We start from the raw sequence: 6,697 nt of genomic DNA, 5'->3' as shown, positions 1-6,697 counted from the left end.
CGTTCTGTTATAGTCACAGACATGATTTAACCCGTTTTAAAAACTTCAGAGTGTTTTCTATCCACACATACTAATCATATGCATATACTATATTCCTGGCATGAGTAGCAGGACGTTGAAATTTTGCGCGATTTTTAACAAAATGTTGAAAAAATTCAAGAGAGCTCTAAGAGGTAAAACAAAAGAAATGTAGGACAAAATAATTAATATTAAAACAAATGAAATAGAGTGACTAACTGTACAGACAGAGAGCAACAAAAACTGTACTATAGAGGCGCACAATACGTTAGAGGAAAAACTAAAAAGTAATGGAGTAACTTATTCAAGAAAGATCAAGTGTAAAATATTATAAAAACAAAGCAATGGATGGAATATGGGGGAAAATGCACCAAATCATTTTTTAATCTTCAACATACAAATGCTACCAAAATGAATTTACTGAAACTTGTTACAAATGGAGTCACCCATGATTCACCAAACAATCTTTTGAAAGAGGAAGCAAAGCACTTTAAGCATATGTTTTAGTTTCAGTGTCCTCCATCTCCATTAACCAAAGTTAATTCAAATCCCACCGTACCTTCTCTGCTGTGCAATCCGGTTTCCGAGCTGGTCATGTGTGCACCTCAGCCACGCTCAAGGTAGTAAACGATATCATAACCGCCAATGATAAAAGACAGTACTGTGCAGTCATCTTCATTTATCTGGCCAAGGCTTTCGACTCTGTCAATCACCGTATTCTTATCGACAGACTCAATAGCCTTGGTTTCTCAAATGACTGCCTCACCTGTTTCACCGACTACTTTGCAGACAGAGTTCAGTGTCAAATCGGAGGGCCTGTTGTCCGGACCTCTGGCAGTCTCTATGGGGGTACCACAGGGTTCAATTCTCAGGCCGACTCTCTTCTCTGTATATATCAACGATGTCGCTCTTGCTGCGGGTGATTCCCTGATCCACCTCTACGCAGACGACACCATTCTGTATACATCTGGCCCTTCTTTGGACACTGTGTTTACTAACCTCCAAACAAGCTTCAATGCCATACAACACTCCTTCCATGGCCTCCAACTGCTCTTAAACGCTAGTAAAACCATATGCATGCTTTTCAGCCATTCCCTGCCCGCACCCGCCCTCCCGACCAGGACGGTTCTAACCTAGAATATGTGGACAACTACAAATACCTAGGTGTCTGGCTAGACTGTAAACTCTCCTTCCAGACTCATATCAAACATCTCCAATCCAAAATCAAATCTAGAATTGGCTTTCTATTTCGCAACAAAGCCTCCTTCACTCACACCGCAAAACTTACCCTAGTAAAACGGACTATCCTACCAATCCTCGACTTCGGCGATGTCTTCTACAAAATAGCTTCCAATATTCTACTCAGCAAACTGGATGCAGTCTATCACAGTGCTATCCGTTTTGAAACCAAAGCCCCTTATACCACCCACCACTACAACCTATATGCTCTAGTCGGCTGGCCCTCGCTACATATTTGTCGCCAGACCCACTGGCTCCAGGTCATCTATAAGTCTATGCTAGGTAAAGCTCCGCCTTACCTCAGTTCACTGGTCACGATAACAACACCCACCCGTACCACGCACTCCAGCAGGTATATCTCACTGGTCATCCCCAAAGCCAGCACCTGTTTTGGCCGCATTTCCTCCAGTTCTCTGCTGCCAGTGACTAGAACGAATTGCAAAAATCGCTGAAGCTGGAGACTTACATTTCCCTCACCAGCTTTAAACATCAGCTATCTGAGCAGCTAACCGATCGCTGCAGCTGTACATAGTCCATCTGTAATTAGCCCACCCAATCTACCTACCTCATCCCCATATTGTTTTTATTTACTTTTTTGCTCTTTTGCACGCCAGTATCACTACTTGCACATCACCATCTGCTCCATTATCACTCCAGTGTTAATCTGCTGAATTGTAATTACTTCGCTACTATGGCCTATTTATTGCCTTACCTCCTCACGCCATTTGTACACACTGTATATAGACTTTATTTTTTTTCTATTGTGTTATTAACTGTACACTTGTTATTTCCATGTGTAACTTTGTGTTGTTGTTTGTCGCACTGCTTTGCTTTATCTTGGCAGGTCGCAGTTGTAAATGAGAACTTGTTCTTCAACTAGCTTACCTGGTTAAATAAAGGTGAAAAATAAACAAATAAATAAATAATACAAATTGTAAAGATTTCTTTCTATTAATCATTTAAAATTAATTGCTGTACAGCAAGACTCATGTGAAGGTCGAATTAAATAGGAGAAAGTTTTTGATGCAATTAAAGCCTTTAAGTCTGGGGAAACCGCAGGGCTGGATGGCATACCAGTATACCAAACATTTTATGATATAGTCAGAGGACCTTTATTAGCATCTTTTAACCACACCTATAAAAATGGTAGATTATCAGATACTCAACAAGAAGATCTGCTTTCTGTATTACTGAAACAGGACCCAAGTGGTATATATAAAGATCCAGTCCATTTAAAGAATTGGAGGCCCCTTTACACTTCAGTGTTGTGATGCAAAAGTTCTAGCAAATTGCATAGCGCATAGAATTAAAAAGGTACTAATCAGAAAGGTTTTTTACATGGACGATTCATTGGAGATAATATTAGACAAGTACTGGAAACAATAGAACACTATGAAGAATCTGGGAAACCAGGCCTGGTATTCATATCTGACTTTGAAAAGACTTTTGATAAAGTATGACTGGAATGCATAGAATATTTATATTTTGGAGAATATCTTATGCAATGGGTTAAAGATATGTAAAGTAACCCTAGGTGTAAACTAGTAAATAATGGCTACTTCTCAGAAAGTATTAAACTGTCAAGAAGAGTAAAACAAGGTTGTCCACTATCGGCATACATGTCACGTTCTGACCATAGTTCTTTTGTGTTTTCTTTGTTTTAGTGTTGGTCAGGACGTGAGCTGAGTGGGCATTCTTTGTTTTGTGTTTCTATGTTGGGTTTGTTGTTTGGCCTGATATGGTTCTCAATCAGAGGCAGGTGTTTGTCATTATCTCTGATTGGAAACCATATTTAGGTAGCCTGTTTTGTGTTGGGTTTTGTGGGTGGTTGTCTTCTGTCTTTGTGTCTATGCACCAGATAGGACTGTTTCGGTTTTTCACATTTGTTGTTTTGTATTTTGTAGTGTTCACGTTTATCGTCTTTATTAAACATGTTGAACACTAACCACGCTGCGCTTTGGTCCGATCCTTCGTCCACAGAAGAAAGCCGTTACAATACAGTTGAAGTCGGAAGTTTACATACACCTTAGCCAAAAACATTTAAGCTCCGTTTTTCACAATTCCTGACATTCAATCCAAGTAAAAATTCCCTGTCTTAGGTCAGTTAAGATCACCACTTTATTTTAAGAATGTGAATAATAGTAGAGAGTGATTTATTTCAGCTTTTATTTCTTTCATCACATTCCCAGTGGGTCAGAAGTTTACATACACTCAATTAGTATTTGGTAGCATTGCCTTTAAATTGTTTAACTTGGGTCAAATGTTTCAGGTAGCCTTCCACAAGCTTCTCACAATATGTTGGGTGAATATTGTCCCATTCCTCCTGACAGAGCGGGTGTAACTGAGTCAGGTTTGTAGGTCTCCTTGCTCGCACATGCTTTTTCAGTTCTGCCCACAAATTTTCTATAGGATTGAGGTCAGGGCTTTGTGATGGCCACTCCAATACCTTGACTTTGTTGTCCTTAAGCCATTTTGCCACAACTTTAGAGGTATGCTTGGGGTCATTGTCCATTTGGAAGACCCATTTGCGACCAAGCTTTAACTTCCTGACTGATGTTGCTTCAATATATCCACATCATTTTCCATTCCTCATGATGCCATCTATTTTGTGAAGTGCACCAGTCCCTCCTGCAGCAAAGCACCCCTACAACATGATGCTGCCACACCCGTGCTTCACGGTTAGGATGGTGTTCTTCGGCTTCCAAGCCTCCTTCTTTTTCCTTCAAAAATAATGATGGTCACTATGGCCAAACAGTTCTATTTTTGTTTCATCAGACCAGAGGACATTTCTCCAAAAAGTATGATCTTTGTCCCCATGTGCAGTTGCAAACCGTAGTCTGGCTTTTTTAGGTCCTTTGCTGTTGTTCTGGGATTGATTCTTACTTTTTGCACCAAAGTACGTTTATCTCTAGGAGACAGAAAGCGTCTCCTTCTTGAGCAGTATGACGGCTGTGTGGTCCCATGGTGTTTATACTTGCGTACTATTGTTTGTACAGACGAACGTGGTACCTTCAGACATTTGGAAATTGCTGTCACGGTTGTCGTAAGAACGGGACCAAGGCGCAGCGGATGTTGAGTTCCACATATTTATTTCAAAGTGAAACTTTAATCAAAAACAATAAATCAATAAACAAACAACGAAACGTGACTACGTGGTGCTACATGCACAATACTATATCCCACAAACACAGGTGGGAAAAATAGCTACTTAAATATGATCCCCAATTAGAGGCAACGACTACCAGCTACCTCTAATTGGGAACCATACAAAACACCAACATAGAAAATTTAAATGAGAACACCCCCTAGTCACGCCCTCACCTACTACACCATAGAGAAACCAGGGCTCTCTATGGTCAGGGCGTGACAGCACCTAAAGGTGCGGACTCCGGCCGCAAAACCTGAAACCAAATGGGGAGGGGTTGAGGGGGGTGACTAGTGTCGGTGGCGTCTCCGGTGCAGGTCATAGCCCCCCCCCCCAGACCCCGGATCCGACCATGGCGTCGGGCTGAACACCATGCCTGGACTGGGCACCGGCGCAGATGAAGGTTCCGGCCATGGCACCGGGCTGAACGCTGTGCCTGGACTGGGCACCGGCGCAGAGGAGGGCTCCAGCCCTGGAGCTGGGCTGACCGCTGTGCTTGGACTGGGCATCAGCGCAAAGGAATGCTCCGGCCTTGGATCGGGACTGGACGCCATGTCTGGACTGGACACCGGCGCAGAGGAGGGCTCCTGCCATGGAGCGGCACTGGACGCCGTGCCTGGATTGGGCACCGGCACAGAGGCAGGCTCCTGCCAGGGAGCGGGACTGGACACCGTGCCTGGACTGGGCACCGGCGCAGAGCGAGGCTCCTGCCATGGAACGGGACTGGACGCCGTACCTGGAATAGGCACCGGCGCAGAGAGAGGCTCCTGCCATGGAGCCGGACTGGACGCCGTGCCTGGACTTTGGTGCAAAATGTATGCAGAGGAACTTAACTTTCCACCTTCTCCACTACTATCCCTTCGATGTGGATAGAGGGGTGCTCCCTCTGCTGTTTCCTGAAGTCCACGATCATCTCCTTTGTTTTGTTGACTTCAATTCATTCCAACGGAGTGGGCTCACATCAGGGTGTTCTCAAGCCAGGCACATCAGGAAAAGCTTGTGGTGGTGGGCCAAAATTCAAGCAGTAATGTCTGCCAGACACAGAAATAACAATAACAGTGATGACAGACCAGGTGAGGATGTGACAGAATCAAGTGATTTTGTGTACAGAGAGAACCAAAGGGGACCTGGCACTTAGGCCTGTTAACTTGGACACCAGTAGTGAGGAGGTAAGGTGCAGATACTGACCCGTTCCATGTCATGTGGTAGGAGCCAGTGTAACAGTATAACTTTAGACCGTCCCCTCGCCCATACCCGGGCGCGAACCAGGGACCTTCTGCACACATCAACAACTGACACCCACGAAGCATCGTTACCCATCGCTCCACAAAAGCCACGGCCCTTGCAGAGCAAGGGGAACCACTACTTCAAGGTCTCAGAGCAAGTGACGTCACCGATTGAAACGCTATTTAGCGCGCACCGCTAACCGTTTCACATCCGTTACACTCACCCCCCTTTTGACCTTCCTCCTTTTCCGCAGCAACCAGTGATCCGGGTCAACAGCATCAATGTAACAGTATAACTTTAAACCGTTCCCTCGCCCATACCCGGGCGCGAACCAGGGACCCTCTGCACATATCAACAGTCACCCTCGAAGCATCGTTACCCATCGCTCCACAAAAGCCGCAGCCCTTGCAGAGCAAGGGGAACCACTACTTCAAGGTCTCAGAGCAAGTGACGTCACCGATTGAAACGCTATTTAGCGCGCACCGCTAAATAAGCTAGCCGTTTCACATCCGTTACACCAGCTACATGTCAGGTGCAGACCCTGAGTCTACATTAATATAAAATACAGGTAGAATGTCTGTAAATCAGCATGAGTTGCAGCAGGAGTAGTCCTTGCATTGTAACACCATCAGTAAGGCTCTGAACTTCACAGAAACTTGACAAACCGCCATGCAACATGGCAAACGTTGAGGCCAACTGAACACACCACTAATGTACATCATTGGCATCAGCTGATGGAGGCTGGAGCCTGGTGCCAAAAAAGTGCATTCATCGACTAGTTGGACAAAATACTAAATCAGCAATTTGAGTGTGTATTGTCACAGAGTAGGCTAATAGTTTGTCTATCAGGGATTTCAGTTCTTGCCACTGTGTGCCTTTCTCACGTAAGATTCACATGTAAAATGAGCATGGGTGATGGAGATGTATGCTTTTTACAGCTAATACACAATGCTGGATTACAGTACCATCTAGTGGGAAGAATTAAAGCATGCATGGTGCTGTAGGAAATATACCACATACTGCACATGTGGTCAAATATAGGATTAATATACTCAGTGGCGATTTTAG

This window comes from Oncorhynchus mykiss, chromosome 2 (genome assembly GCF_013265735.2).
Source record: "Oncorhynchus mykiss isolate Arlee chromosome 2, USDA_OmykA_1.1, whole genome shotgun sequence".
Taxonomy (NCBI): Eukaryota; Metazoa; Chordata; class Actinopteri; order Salmoniformes; family Salmonidae; genus Oncorhynchus; species Oncorhynchus mykiss.
This window is presented reverse-complemented; position numbering follows the sequence as displayed.